The 16,198-nt window shown below is 43.8% G+C and overlaps 1 pseudogene; it reads left to right on the top strand.

Moving 5' to 3' along the window:
* Positions 1-10,337: 10,337 nt before the first annotated feature.
* LOC148118357 (small ribosomal subunit protein eS26 pseudogene) lies at positions 10,338-10,691 on the top strand (annotated as a pseudogene).
* Positions 10,692-16,198: the final 5,507 nt, after the last annotated feature.

Raw genomic sequence — 16,198 nt, forward strand, 5'->3', positions numbered from 1 at the left:
CAGGTTCAAGATCATTTGTCACAGCAGCCCAAAGAAGCTCACATGGGCACAGACACCCCCTTCATCTGAGTTCATGCTCTTGCGACTCCTTAAACAAGGTATGGAATTGATCATAGGATTATATTACAGTAGCAGGAGGGTCGACCCAAGAACCAACATGGTTGTCTCCAAAACCCTTGTCCTATCTTGGCCTCTCATCTTTCCTATAGTAACAAAGCAAACTGTACTTTTCCTACAGTTCTGAGAACCAGAATTCTCCTAATTAATCATGTAGCCTAAAATCAGTACCATGAAAACAATTACCGCCAGGTAATCTCAGGTTTCCAGAGCTAGTAGACTTGCCCAGTGTGCAAGGGAACAATGCTGTACACTTCGGGCACACGAATGTCACAGGGAAGCTGCTGGAGGTGGATGACTCCTGGAAAGAAACCCATTCCTCATTTCCTTTACAAAACAACTCTGTACACGCGCTCACTGTTCCCAGTCAACAAGAGGGTCCCCCCCATCAACACCTCTACATGGGAGCAGGATGCTAGTTCAATGAACTGCTCTTATACAGGGAATCGGAGAGCATGGATGCGATCCACTCAGAGACAGGCTGGTTATGCCTCCTTGCTTTTGCAGAGGTAAGGCCTCCAATCCAGATTCTGTCCTAGGTCTCTTCTCACTTCGTAGATATCTCCTGCCAGACAAGCTGCTGTCTGCTGCAGTCCAACAGCTTAAACTGAGTGCTCGGCACTAGCATCCTAGATCGACACGTTCTCAGATCTTAACCTTGTTTGTGCGTTTGTTTTGTGAGCCGAAAGGACCAATGCCCAGTTTGCTGAAGTTATTTTCACAGAGAGAGTGAAAGAGCTTGTAAAGAGATCTGCCTTTAATCCCAGAACTCTCTCTGCCCTATCCTCTGGACAGGGCATCTCTGATATGCTGCCAAAGACCCATTCCTCTGCCTCACTAAGAGGGAAGCTGCCTGAGGTACCTTGTGTCTTCTAAACCACAGAAATTAAGTTTACAAGATTCCTCTCTCTAGTTTATTCCCTCCCCATTTCAAAGCACAGTGCACCACTCATTTCCAATCTGATCCAAGGCCACAGGATTGTTTTTAAATTTCCCACTTCAGTATCTCATTCACTCCCCAGGGACTGTGGAATGTTTCCATACTTCCCTCACGGGCTCATCATTTAAGGATCCACGGGGTCCTCTTTGACATGATGGCAGCTATCTCTCCCTGCGAGCTTCCAAGTTTACTGTGAAAGCCTCGGGGTCCCAAACACCCAGAAAACAGACTTTTTATGTTTTTATAAACTATGAAATTGTAATTGGATCAAACTTTGCATTCAAAAGCACATTCTTCAGGAATATTTTATACGCACATAAAGCAGAGAAAATGTTAGCATTGTGATCTTAACTGTCTGCACTGGAAGCGGCTGAAAGTCGGGGAAATGCAATCCATCTGTTCTCTTCTTTGAAACTAAATTATTTTGAGAGCACAACAGATGCCTCAGGGAAGTTTGACACTGCCCTCTCTAGCTCCTGTTATCGGGTGACAGGAGGTGGGGTTGTGGGTAGGGGAAAATGGTCTCACGGGGGGTAGGGAGGTGGGAAGGGTGGGGGTTGCTCCTTTTAAACCTCCAAATTATGGTGTGGATAACCCAGGAACCTTAGTTGGAATGCCAACTCCTGTACAGGCTGGGCAAAACCAGGGGTGGGCATGTAGTCTCAAGGATCAGACTCTGGTTTCAGGTGCCTGAGGAGATGTGAGGATCCTTTTAGATCCCATCAGGCCTCATCGCAACAGCCAGCAGGAGAAGGGAAATCTAGAGTTTTCTATAGCCCTTCAAGCAAGTTTGTTTGGGGCTTTGCAGTAGGTACTTTTTAGCTTTAATTGTGGTGGGCCAGGGCCTAATTAGCTCAAATTGAGTTGGGTGTAGTGGCATTGGCTTTCTGTCGGGACTGACGAGGCTGCTCAGCTCGTGTTTCATTGGTTAACAGTGTGTTGGCCTTAAATTATCACATTTGCAGAGTAGCTGGTACACCCAAGGACAGAAAATCTGAGAAAGGACACTGGAGAAAGGCTGGCCTCCTCTGAAGCACAGAAAAACAAAGATCTTCCCATGGGATATGAAAGGTCTCGGTCAGCAGGCCCAGGCCAGATGTAGATATTCCCTCGAATAATGTGCTCTCAGGTGACGAAGGTTAGACAACACTAAGGAATTGTCATGGAAATCTTACCATCTATCCTCCCAAAGAGTCTACAGGAACATTTTTAAAACAACTTTTATGTGTACAAATGTTGATAGATAGATAGATAGATAGATAGATAGATAGATAGATAGATAGATAGATAGATAGATACACACACACACATACACACACCACATGCATGTCTGGTACCCATGGAATCCTGAAGAGGGTGCTGGATCCTGGAACTGAAGTGATGGATGGTTGTGATCTACCATATGAGTGCTAAAAATTGACCCCAGTGCTCGATTGCCCCATAGGGCCTATGATCTCCCAAGCAATGATCTACATTTACAGCGTCAGATATGAATTCCCTCCTGCGCACAGACCTCATATCCAACCAGAAAACAACTGGTTAGCACCATAATCGATATGCCACTATTGCACCAGAGAACAATCTTTTCATGTACCACTATGATTTTTTATTCTACCTTTCCTTTAAGAACCTCAGTTTATTATCTCTATTTCTTATCTTTTTGGTTTTTTCCAGACAGGGTTTCTGTGTGTCTCTCTGACTGTCCTGGAACTCAATCTGTAGACCAGGCTGGCCTTGAACTCATAGAGGTCCACCTGCCTCTGCCTCCCTGAGTGCTGGAATTAAAGGCATGTGCCACCACCACTGGGCAAATTACTTTTTTTAATCTATGACTCTGTCTATCCTTCATCCACTCTGTCTTAAGTCCATGCACATTTATCAAACATACTATGGCCCATTTAGAAGCTTTTTTTTTGCCTGAATCTGTCTTTACTGTGAATCTATAATCCTTTTCTGACCAGGTGTGTTTTTTTTAAATGCTAAGCTTAGAACTAACGCTGTGATTTTTGCCTGCAGGCTCCACCCCATCCAACATGGTGGAACTATGTTCACCACCAGCTCTGCAAGCCGTGTTCACCGTCCCGGCTCCAGGCATGCAGCACTTCTATGTTGCCATGAGGCAACTAATAACATGCTGCTCACAAAGCCCTATTTAAGTACTTCCTAGCAGGACCACCCAAAAGAGTCAGAGCAATTCCTGTTGGCAGCATGAACCAGAGAGCTGTCTCTTAAAGAAGCCACACCTCTGCTCATCACCAGCAAACAGAGCATATCTAAAAAAAAAAAAGTGACTACCCAGAAGCTCCAACTGACTCCTGTTTTTGTGGGTCTAGAAACCCCTTTTTAAAGCTTCTTAGACTTTATGTGGATGTACGTTGCTGAACATTATGTAATTGGGAACTGTGCTTTCATTTTCCAGCCGCCCAGACCCAAATAACCACACAGAAACTATATTAATTACAACATTGTTGGGCCGATGGCAGAGACATTTTCATAGCTAGCTCTTACATCTTAAATTAACCGATTTCTATTAATCTGTGTATCGTGACAAGGCTATGATTTACCGGTGCGGCATGTTACTCCTTTGGCGGCTCTATGGCATCTCCTCAACTCCATCTTCTCTCTCTATTTATACATCTCTTTGTGCATTTCCCACATGTTTTTACACTGCTAAGTCATGGGCTTTATTCATCAACCAATAAATGCAACACGTATACAGAAGGACATCCCACATCATAGTTACTTTACAGAAGGCAATAGAAAGATTCAGTCTGAAGATAACTGCACCCAAGAGGACACAAGGAGTAGATAATCCCAAACCAATAATCAGGAAGGGAAAAATTATAACTACAAGGAACTGGAATTAATTAATACTGCTCAATAATAGCTCCTAATATTAGTGATCACAATTCCTCATTTAAAAAATACAAATTAACAAAGTGGATTGGACATATTTTTTAAAATTTTTAGAATTTCACCAAACTGGAGCACCTAAAAGAAATGGATGAATTTCTTGATATATATACCAAATGTAAGTCAAGATTCAATAAACAATTCAAACAGACCCACTACCCCTAGTTAAACTGAAGCATTAATTTAAAATGTCCTAAGCCTCCCAAAATAAAAAAACCCTGGCCAGATGGATTCAGCATAGACTTCTACAAGACTTTCAAAGAAGTACTAATGCCAACACTCCTCATATTATTCCATTAAATAGAAACTGAAGAAACATTTCCAAGTTCATTTTGTAAAACTCCTCTTATTGTGATAGCAAAACTAAAAAAAGCTTAAAAAAATCAATATCCATCATGAACATACATGCAAAAAATCTCAATCAAATACTTGAAAATGGAATTCAATGACACATTAGAAAGATTATCCACCATGATCAAGTTGTTTTCATCCAGAGATGGAGGAATGGTTCAATATATGTATATCAATAAACATATCCATCATATAAATAGAGTAAGACATAGAAACCACATGATAATCTCATTACATGCAGGAAAGAGCTTTGGCAAGCTCCAACATCCCTTCCTGAGAAAAGTCCTGGAGAACCAGAGATACAAGGGACATACCTCAGCATAACAAAGGCAATATACAGCAAGTTCACAGCCAACAGTGTCCTAAGCAGAGAGAAACTTGAGGCATTCACTAAAACCAAAAACAAGACAAGGATGTCCACTCCATACCAATTCAATATAGCACTTGAAGTCATAGCTAGAGCATCAAGACAACTGAAGGGGATCCAAATAAGGATGGAAGAGGTCAAAGTATACTTATTTGCTGACAATATGATTTTATACATAAGAGACTTACAGATTCCACCAGGAAATGTCTATAGTTGATTAAAAACACTTTCAGCAAAGTGGCATGCTATAAAACAAACACACAAAATCAGTAGCCTTCCCACATACAAATTACAAACATACTGAGAAAGAAATGAAGGAAATAGTGGCTAGAGAGATGGCTCAGTGGGTAAGAGTGTTGACTGCTCTTCCAGAGGACCCAGGTTCAACTCCCAGCACCCACATGACAGCTAACAACTGCCTATAACTCCAAGATCTGACACCCTCACACAGACATACATGCAGGCAAAATACTAATGCAAATAGATAATAACTATTTTTTAAAATGAAGGAAATGGTACCATTTTATAATTGTAGCCTCAAAAATAGTATGTTAGAGTATTCTACATACTTATATAGTAAGAAATTTATATAGTAAAAAAGAAAGACTTATATAGTAAAAAAAATTTAAGACATTGAACAAAAAAATCAAAAAAGATGAAAATATTACCCATGTTTGTGGATCAGCAGGATTAATATTGAAAAATGGGTGTCTTCCCAAAACAATCTACAAATTCAATGCAATCCTCATCAAATTCCAATATAATTACAGGACACTGAGGTTGCAGCGATGTTCCTTGCTGGAGGCAGATGCCCTGGGGCCTCACTCAGGATTATCCCATAGAGCACTGTGCTCCCCAAGACAAAGCTGTCTGGTGAGGTGGGACCCTACTGCTCGGTGATGGAAGAGACCCGCTGTGCTCCCCCATCCCAGGAGGGCAGCGACGAGAGGGGTTAACTCCCTTCTCCTCTGTTAGCAGTTGTGTACTGCAGCTGGAGACCTGGAGGTGCTCTTTTAAGACAGCAGAATCAACACGGAAAAATCACAAGACAATATGCTTGTCCCCTACAGAAAGGAAATTGATTTTACTGTAAGAGCTAAGAGGCAACGTGATTAATAAACTGGAAAAAATGTGGCTTTGGCTGGATGCTAGAATGATGCATTTGGGATAAAAGACTTTTTTTTTTCTTTAAAAGAAAATAAAGACTGGGCTCCACCTCCCACCATCCCACCAAGATGATCTCGAAGTAGTCGGGGGCAATCACCCCAGCCCACCACAGATACACAAGGCAAGATTAAAGGCCATTCCCCGCTCTCTTTCCACCCAAATGGAAAAGTTGATTGCAAAAGCACTTTGTGCGAGCCAAGCAATATCCAGGCTCCTCGTGATGGGATGTCGCTTAGACAATGACAAATCCCATTCCCCGAGTTGTGGGGCCTCGAGCTGACTATGCAGGGAGTCTGACCCAGAGGTCAACAAAAGGAATATTTCATGGTGTCCACCCACCCCTACCCCCACACGAACCATATTTTATTCACATTCTCCTTGGCCTGGCTGAAATCTGAAGTCTAGACAGCTTTCAGATAACAACCCTCAGAACCAGTGAAGAGAAATACATGGTCCTCCCTGAGACAAGTGGATGTACAACTTCTCACACACACACACACACCCCCGAAAGTTCTCAGAAAACCCTGCTAAGAAACCTGAGAATATGATCCAAGCACTGGCGTGCATTTTACTCATCCCAGAGTTCCTGGAGACATGACAGAAAGAAAACCTTTCCTTCCCAGATTTTATCCAGAATTAATTCAAGGCACTTTATGAGAAAGTAGAGAAGATGCCCGCCGGAAAGGCTGACACGCCTTCCTTTCGAGCTGTAACACAGTCTTTAGTGTGCCCAACTTTGAAATGCACACAGCCTCTCTTTGCCGCTTCTCCTCGAGTCCGCTCTCCCCTTTCCCACATCCACCGCGGTCTGGAGTGGCTACAGCAGCCCCGCTCCTGGTGCGGACCGCAAAGACTTGCCATTCTAATCCATGTGGTGGTTTGAATGACACCGTGCCTCATAAACTCAAGAACTTGAACTCCTGGTCCCCAGCTGATGCCACTTTGGGGGAGGTTTAGAAGGATGGAAGAAGCACGGCACTAGAGGTGAGCTTTGAAAACTTAGACGGTGCCATTTGGAGTTTGCTCTGTTTGCTTTGTGGTTGCAGTTAAAGATTGAGCTCGAAGCTTGTGCTTCCAACCACCATGCCCGACCCTGCTGCCTCTGCTCCACCCTCTGGAACTTTAAACCCAAAACACCTCCTTTCTTTTCGAAGTCCCCTTGACCATGGGATTTTTATCCCCACAATAAAAAAGAAATTAATGCATCACTGAATCTCAGGACCCCTGACAATGGCCTCAAGCCTTCCCAAGCCATCCTTAGTAGAAAGTACATTTCTAACACAGAACATCACAGAGAAATGCATGAATGCTTATGTGGTGACTGCAGAGCAAAGAGCCGAACAAACAATAAAAGGAGTATTGGGGGGTTATTATGAATACACTCTGTGACTCTCTGCCATCAGAAGAGCGGACTGATGTTGCTCTCGCCACCTCTCTTCAGACTGAGCTGTTTAAGCTGACAGGCCTGTCGTGTTTGTGCAGCAACATCCGTGAAACTGCAGACCCTGGAGCTAATGCTAGAGTCCCGTTTTCAACCTTCCCTGGCTCGGCAGCAGGGCACACAGAGGTCTGGAAAGACAAGATAGGCCCTTCTTTCTAGATGCTGGAGAAAATGGTATTCTCCACCCCAAGGCTTCCTATACCTCAGAGGGAGTCTCAGCCTGGATCACCGAGTGTTCTCAGGGTTTCTACCCTGCCTGGTTACCACAATCATTAAGTCCCAAAGAAATCACACAGAGGTCTACATTAGTTATAAACTGATTGGCCCATTAGCTCAGGCTTCTTATTAACTTGTAACTTATATTAGCCCATTATTGTTATCTATGTTAGCCACATTGCTCAATACCTTATTCAGCGAGGCAGTCACATCTTGCTTCTTCTGTGGATGGGTCACAATGACTGCAGACCAAGCTTTCCTCTTCCCAGAATTCTCCTGTTCTCCTTGACCCACCTCCTCTTCCTGTCTGGTTGTCCTACCTGTACTTCCTGCCTGGCTACTGGCCAATTGGCGTTTATTTAAAATATAATTGACAGAATACAGACCACTGTCCCATACCACCCGAGGACTGAGTATATCAGAGGCTTCAGCAAGACTTCACCTCCTCTCCTGAAAAGACGAGGCTCTCCAAACCTGGGACACCAAAGAAAATGCTGATTGTTAGGGGTCAGCACACAGCTCGCTCCATGGGCCAAGCCTATCTGCTTTAGTTTGAGTCTCCAGTGGTCCCCAGTGGCTCACATCAAAAGCTCGGGCCCCAGCTTGGCACTGTTTGGGAGGTGGCAGAACCTGTAAGAAGTGAGGTCTAGTAGTAATTATTCTGGTCTCTGGTGGCGTGACCTTGAAGGGTACAGTGGGCCCCGAGTCCCTTCATCTTCTGTCTTTTTCTCCCAGATGTGAGATCAGTGGTTCTCCATGACATCATTAGGTGCTACTACCTCAGATCAGGCCTTGAAACAGGAGGGCTGAAACGTCCGAACATCTCAGTCAAAATGAACCTTTCTTCTTTGCAAATTGCATGCCACAGGTATTTGTTACAGTAACGGATACTGGCTGGTGGAGTGTGCCACATTGAAGCCCATCAATGGTGGCCTGAGGCTCTTCCCTGGCCAGAGACAGAGATCTGTGCGTCATTTTCAAGACTGAGGGTCAGGCCATCAATAGGTCACCAGATAAAAGTCAGAATGGAAGCTGAAGCAGCCACTTTCTCCCATCCCTCAGAAGAGGAAGCTGATCTCAGTGAGCAACCCAAGACTCTGGAAACAGCAGGCACTTCACACATCCAAGACTTCTTGTTCCCCTATAGCAGTTCAGCATGTTGCAACGATTATTATTTGAAGATTTTTTAAATTTCACGTGTCTGAGTGTTTGTCTGCATGTATGTAGGATCACTGCATGGGCGCCTGGTGTGGAGGCCAGGAGGGGGCATCCGATTCCCCAGAAATGGAGATACACAAGACTTCGGACTCAAAGGGAACTGAGTCCGGGTCCTCTGCAAGAGCAGCAGCAGAAACCCTGGACGGCCAATCGTCTCCCCAGCCCTTATAGCCACCAATCTATGTCCTCCATATAGATGGACATTTATCATGTTGCTTGTTCTGGAGATTTTTATGTAATGAAACCACCCAATATGTGGTCCTTTGTGAGAGTTTTCTTTCATTTAGTATATTTTCAGGACTCATCCCTGTGGTGGCGTATATCAGTACTTTGTTTTGTTGGCCAGTGTCAATCCATTGTTGTTCCACACTGAAATTACCCCTTCATCGTAGATGGACTTCTGGCAGGTAACCGCTTTTTGACGATTCTGAATAGTACCACAATGAACATGCTTGTACAACTTGTTGTGTGCATGTGTGTTTTTGTAGCCTCTCGGGAGAAGTGCTGAGGTGTGTGATAATTCTCTGCCTAACTTTATGAAGAACCTCCAGACATTTCCTTCCAATGCACCATCTTACATCTCCACAAAGAGCATGAAGGTTGCAATTTTCTCCACATCCTCACCAACCCATGCCCTCAATGACTCAAGCTGTCTAAGGCTTAACTTTCGGTCAGAGTCTCTGTCTTGGAGACGCAGGGCTCCACTGTGGCTTTGTTTGTCTTTCCCGCCAGCTGCTGATGCTGGGCATCTGTGTGTGCTCACCGACCATCTACGCTCCTTCTCTGGAGAAGGACTCTCCATCACCAGCAGAGGTTTGTAGCGCGGGATGGCCTCAGCACGTGAGCTTATCGCTCATCTCTGTTCAAACCTCTTCATTGCCTTGCCACTTAAATGTATGCAAACTGGACATTTCCTGCTCCTTCTACATCTTCTCTGAGAAGTAAGCAAGACTCAAACTATCTCAATATATATTTGCCCAAAGAAAGCTTTTCCCCCCGCCAGATCCCCACAAAACACATTTCATTAGGTACTTCTCTATCACGGCTTTAAAACATCTCTATCAAGCCAAGTGCAGATGTTATGACGGCAAAACCACAAGGAATGCTATCATTTAATTAGCACAAGTCCCGCATTCATACTTGAGTGTCTGCTGGGCTTCATGTCTTGCTGCAGGAGAAAGGCTCAGAGTGTAAGTCACTGGTACTGAGCTTGCCTACCATACAGAAGGCCCTGGGCAGGATGCGGGAAAGTAACTCTACAGAGTAGAAGCCTGGGGACTGCTACTGTGGCCAGGAGACAAGGGTTCACATTGCCAAGTGATGAGTTAGGTTGTTCTGAACGGTCCCCAAAATGATGTGAGGATACAGAAAACTGCAGTGGCGTCTTCCCCAGAACCAATACCCATAGCCTGCTCATGAGAAAGTATGAGACAAACCCATGTAAGAGAAATTCTACAACATACGTGACTAATGCCCTTCAGAAACAGGAAAAGATTAAAAATCTATGACAAGCCGGAAACTTAATGGCACTTGAAAACTAAACTGCTGACACAGGAAAAAATATTAGCTACAAAGATGAAAAATGTCGGTTTTTTTCGGGACTTGGCTCCAAGATGACCAAAAAAAGGAGAAACAACGGTTGTGCCAAAAAGGGCCGCGGTCATGTGCAGCCAATTCGCTGCACTAACTGTGCCCGCTGCGTGCCCAAGGACAAGGCCATTAAGAAGTTCGTCATTCGGAACATCATAGAGGCCGCTGCCATCAGGGACATATCCGAAGCAAGTGTCTTCGAGGCTTATGTGCTCCCCAAACTCTAGGTCAAGCTGCGTTACTGTGTGAGCTGTGCTATTCATAGCAAGGTAGTCAGGAATTCATCTTGGGAAGCTCGGAAGGACCGAACACCCCCACCATGATTTAGACCTGCTGGTGCTGCCCCACGACCTCCACCAAAGCCTATGTAAAGTGGCTTCATAAAAAAAGATAGAAGAAAACACCTTGGAAAAATAAAATGGGACTTATACTTAAAAAAAAAAAAAAGACGGAAATAAGTCTGGCCTTCAATCAATGGGAATACGTGGCGCAGGTTTCAGAGATTAGAAGGTTCTGACCCGCGGCCACATCACACCACTTCACACCACTCCACACCACTCCACACCACTTCACACCACTTCACACCACTGCTCCGAAATCAAAACATCACAGCAGAGAGCAAGCTCTTCAGTCAGAAGCAGCAGGACCTTTAACACAAGGGTCTTTGGGGAACATTCCAGACCCAGAACATAGCGCTATCGTCACACCATTGTATAAATCTGAGGTTATTCTGACAGCTATTAATTTTAAGGTATGTAGCTTTATGAGACAACACAGTGCGGTTGCCTGTCACTGGCCGGAGCAGAATAAAATGGGATGCCCATCCAACAATGACCAAGTCAGCATGCTCCATTGCATCAAGGTAAGGGAAAAAAAAAATAAGTGATAAGAGAATTGTTTGGTTTTCACTCTTTGGGCTCTTTTGGGGGTCCACCACCTAGCCCCCAAACAAATCATACACAAAGTCTTCTGCGTTTTTATAAATGCCCGGTTTTAGTTTGACTTGTTTCTAGTCAGCTTTTCTTAAATTTTCCCATCTATCTTTTGCCTCTGGACTTTTTCCTTTTCTGTCTTCTGTATGTCTTACTTTTACTCTAACTCCGTGGCTGGCTGGGTGGCTGGCCCCTAGCAAGCTCTCTCTTTGTTCTATCTTGCCCCTTCTTCTTCAGATTTCCCCTCCTATTTATTCTCTCTGCCTGCCAGCCCCACCTATCCTTTCCCCTGCCTCACTATTGGTGGCTCCGCTCTTTATTAGCCCATCAGGTGTGTTAGACAGGCGAAGAATAACATCTTCACAGAGTTAAACACATACAGTTAAACAAAAGCCACACATCTTTAAAATATGTAATATGCAGCATATGTATAAAATGCAACATAAACAAATGTAACACATCTTAAAATAATATCCTACAACAGAGTATAACCGCACTTCTGCACAAATGATACATTAGCCACTATGTGATGACTTGTATATAAAAACAAATACAGCTGTCAGAAAACAGGGAAACAATTTATGTAGGTGCTATTACTTTATAAAGCACAGTAGAAATAGCTAAATTTCTTATAATGATTAACTCATAAAGTAAAAATGAATTTGCCAGACTGTGGTGGCACACCCTTAATCCCAGCACTTGGGAGGCAGAGGCAGGTGGATCTCTGTGAGTTTGAGGCCAGCCTGGTCTACAAGAGCTAGTTCCAGGACAGGTTCCAAAGCTACAGAGAAACCCTGCCTCAAAAAAAAAAATTAATACACAAAACCAATGGGTTATCCACTTACTAGAAAGACTCAGTGAGAAAACTGTAATAAAAATAATACCATTCTAAACTCTAATAAAAAATGAAGTCAAATTGCAAAGAGAGCATTTTTAAGTGCAAAAAGAATTGCAAAGATTTCCAAAGTAGATTAGATGGAAGGATACATTTGGTTTGGAGGCAGAGGCTCAAAATTAGCAAAGATGACAAGCATCCTCTCAATTATTCCACAAATAGGATGCAGTTCCTATATTTAAAACAGAAAACAATGTTCTAAGACTAATCAGGAGAAAACAATTATTTGTGCCAACAAAAAACTAAAAGCAATTTAAATAGCCACCAGTCAGAGAGAGTCGGGCCTGTTGCCTTATGTCCTTCACCAAGTGGATAATTATCAAGTACCTATAATAATGAGTTATGACTCTGTGTACTCATAAGAAAAGATGTTCAAATATATTTGAACGAAAGGCAGCTATAAAGAAGTCTATGTCACATGATCACACTTAGGTAAACATGTGTAATTGAATACATGCTTTCTAAATATGTACTGATGTTAATAGTGTTCCCAAAGAGCTGAGAAAGGGAACAATTTTCTAGGTGGCCCTTGCTGTGTTGCAGGCTAATCCTGAACCCCTGGGCTCACATCATCTTGCCCCAGTCTCCTCCAGTAGCCACCAGGGCACATGTTGCCACGGTAACTTCACTTGTTATTTGATATCCGTCTTAACTGTTCCAACTGTTAACCATAAACATGCATCGTTTTTTGCTTTTTCATTGTGAAATATTTATGGAGTGCTTTTTAGAATAAGCACTACTTACAATATATAATCAATAACAATTCATAAAATTAAAACAATATCATATTGTGAGTTAAAAAAGATACAATGAGGGCCTTCTAGGAGGCTCAGCATATGGGGGCACTTTACCCCCAAGCCTGACAACTTAAATTCAATCTGAGGACCCACATGCATAAGTTAGATTTTTATTCCTATGATAAATACCATGACCAAAGGCAACTTGGTGAGGAAAGAGTTTATTTGGCTTACACTTCCACATTGCTGTCTATCACTGGAGGAAGTCAAGACAGGAACTCAAACAGGACAGGATTCTGGAGGCAGGAGTTGATGCAGAGGCCACAGAAGGGTGCTGCTTACTGGCTTGCTCCTCAAGGCTGGCTCAGCCTGCTGTCTTATAGAACCCATGACCACCAGTCCAGGGATGGCAGTACCCATAATGGGTTGGGCCCTCCCTCATCAATCACTAATCACAAAACACCCCCACAGACTTGCCTACAGCTGGATCTTATAGAAACATTTTCTTAATTGAGGTTCCCTCTTTTCAGATGACTTTAGCCTGTGTAGAGTTGACATAAAATTATATCCAGCACAGAAGATAAAAGGAACCCAGGAAGGGAGGTGGGTGGAATCCTACAAAACTTCCCACCTATAGCACCAGGGCAGGCTCCCATCATTGGTGCCCCTTCCCAGCCTCTTGGTGGGAGCCATGTGTCTGTCTTAAGGTTTGTTTGTCTTTTTATTGTTGTCTCTCTGTGTGGTTAGTGCTTCTCCACTCTCTGTAGCCCTCCAGATCTCCAAATGTCACGTCTACGAGGGCAGCTAAAACCATATTCATTCTTACACTCATGGTATCTGTGGCCTGCAATCTCCAACTATCACTTCGCTTTCCTTATGGAGGCTACTCCCACACTGCTTGCTTCAGTCTCCCTCCTCTGGACACCACTACAACACTTGCTTTCTCTGCAGGGGTCTCTGTAGGTTGGAATGAGAATGCCCCCATAGAATCACATATTTGAATACTGGGTCTACAGTTGGTGGAACTGCTGGGGAAGGATTAAGAGCCATGGCCTTGTTGGAAGTCTGTTACTCGGGAGTAGGCTTTAAGGTTTCAAAAGACCATGGCAGGCTTGGTCTCTCGTTTTTCTCTGCTTCATGCTTATGGATCGGCTATAAAGGCTCAGCTACTTCTCCAGCGCCATGCCTGTATTTCCGCTGCCATGTTCCCTGCCATGATGATAATGGGCTCCTCTCTGAGACTGTAAGGCAGCTCCTGTTATGCCCTGATCGTGGAGTCCCCAAAGACCACCAAGAAGTCTGAATCCATGTGCGAAAGCAAAGAGCTTTCATCCAAGCTGGAGCTTTGACCCTCCTTGTGTCTGAAGCAGCTGGTATAAGATTGGAGAGCCTAGAGCTCAGTTGAGGTGGGGTTTTTATCATAGCAGAGGTCAGGGTGAGGGGATTTCTAAGGTTCAGGATCCCTGATTGACTGACATTTGTCTAAGAGTGTGTTGGTGAAAGCAGATGGGTGTGGGGTGTTGCTATGTTAAGGGACATCTGGTGATCCTATCTACAATGAATAGAACACTAGGTATTTACTTTGAAACATTAGGTATTTTCCCTTTGATGCTGATAGCTCCATTCCTAGGTGGTGCTTGGGTGGTCTCAGTTTGTGGCCTTTCCTGGAGTCAGTTTGCCTTAGGGTAAACCGAAACTCAGGCCTACTTTCCAGATAGTCTCTGTTGAGCCTGTCATGGCGGCAGTACAGTCAAGCTGTCCTGGGCCTTACACTCCCAGTTACATTATTTCTTTTATAAGTTACCTTGGTCAAGGTGCTTTGTCACAGCGGGAGAAAAGTAATTAAGACAGTATTTTCTGCAGGATACACAATGGTTTGTTTCATGGAATGAATTCAGAGGTATCCCTAGATAACCACCTTTTACTGAAACCTGTACAGCATATGTGTGTGTGTGTGTGTGTGTGTGTGTGTGTGTGTGTATAAGTATTTGTTCTACGATTAAAAAGACATCTCAAATTCCTGGGAAAACAAAAGACAGCCAAAAGTATTAAGTAAGGTGGCAGATGTCAAGAGTAAAGCACACATTGTTGAGGCTTAGGGTCGGGTTAATAGAAGAGAGTAAGCATTCTTGAGGCCTGGAGTTCAATTTCCAGTACTTAAACATAATGTACAGAAATATTCAAAGATTAGCGGTTGTCAGGCCATAGAAAATTTACTGAGGAAAATGTACAAAAACAGGACATTCTTAAAAACCTCAGAGGATAATTATGCTGTATGATTTATACGAGTATGTGAAGAACCTAGAATAAAGACAATGGCCTGTAATGACTAATCTTGGGTGTCAATTTGATCACATCTGAGCTCACTAGAACCTAAGCCTGTAAGGGATTTTCTTGATTGGGTCATTTGAGGTGGGAAGCCCCACCCTAAATCTGGGCCGCACCTTCTGCAGACATAAAAGGACACGGAAGAAGGCTGCTCTGTTTGCTGCTGGTTGCCCTCATTCTCGCTGGCAAGTTCATCTATCCTGCCACTGAGGCATTCCTTCATGGGTATGAGAACCCCCTTTCTCAGGATTCCAACACTGGCTGAACTCTCTAGGAGTCCTTCGGGACTTCAGCACCAGACTGGGGCTCCTGAGACATCCAGGTTTGTGGATGGAACAACCACCAGATTCTTGGCCTTTCCATCCAGAGACAGTCGTTTGATTACACACTCCACAGCCGGCAAGCCTCTCTAAGAAATCATATGTGTGTGCAAACATCTACATACACATACACACATGTCCATCAGTTCTGTTCCTTCAGAGAACCCTGACTAACACAGGCTGGGGCAACAAGAGTGTTTCTAGAGAAACAGAACTGTGGGGGTGGGTGTTTTACGTATCTGGAGCGGGCTTTGCAAACCGCCAGCACCGGTTGACTCCTCCAGTGTGGGGAGAACACTGCAAGCTCATCGTTAGAAACATTTGAAGGACTTGCTGTGGAGAACAAGGGATTCAGAGACTCTGGATATGAACCTTCTGACAATTTGTGGATAAAGAAGGAAAGTGGAGACGCTGGCTCGTCGCTTCTAGAAACTCTGGACAAACCAGCAAAGGAAAGTATGAATTAAATGAAAAATTAACCAGTTTTAGATTCACATAAAGAGTATGTTTTCTATGTGTGTCCTGAAATAGATGCTTCTCTCCAACAGTTAAACAGTTCAGGTTGTAGAAAAGCAAAGCAAAGCCCTCGTTATGAGGATGACTGAGCTATGAAGAAAATTCAAGTTCCTGCCTTGGAGAGCATTACAGCAAGCGCACTAATAGGTA

Source organism: Myodes glareolus, chromosome 23 (genome assembly GCF_982192425.1).
Source record: "Myodes glareolus chromosome 23, mMyoGla1.1, whole genome shotgun sequence".
NCBI classification, from domain to species: Eukaryota; Metazoa; Chordata; class Mammalia; order Rodentia; family Cricetidae; genus Myodes; species Myodes glareolus.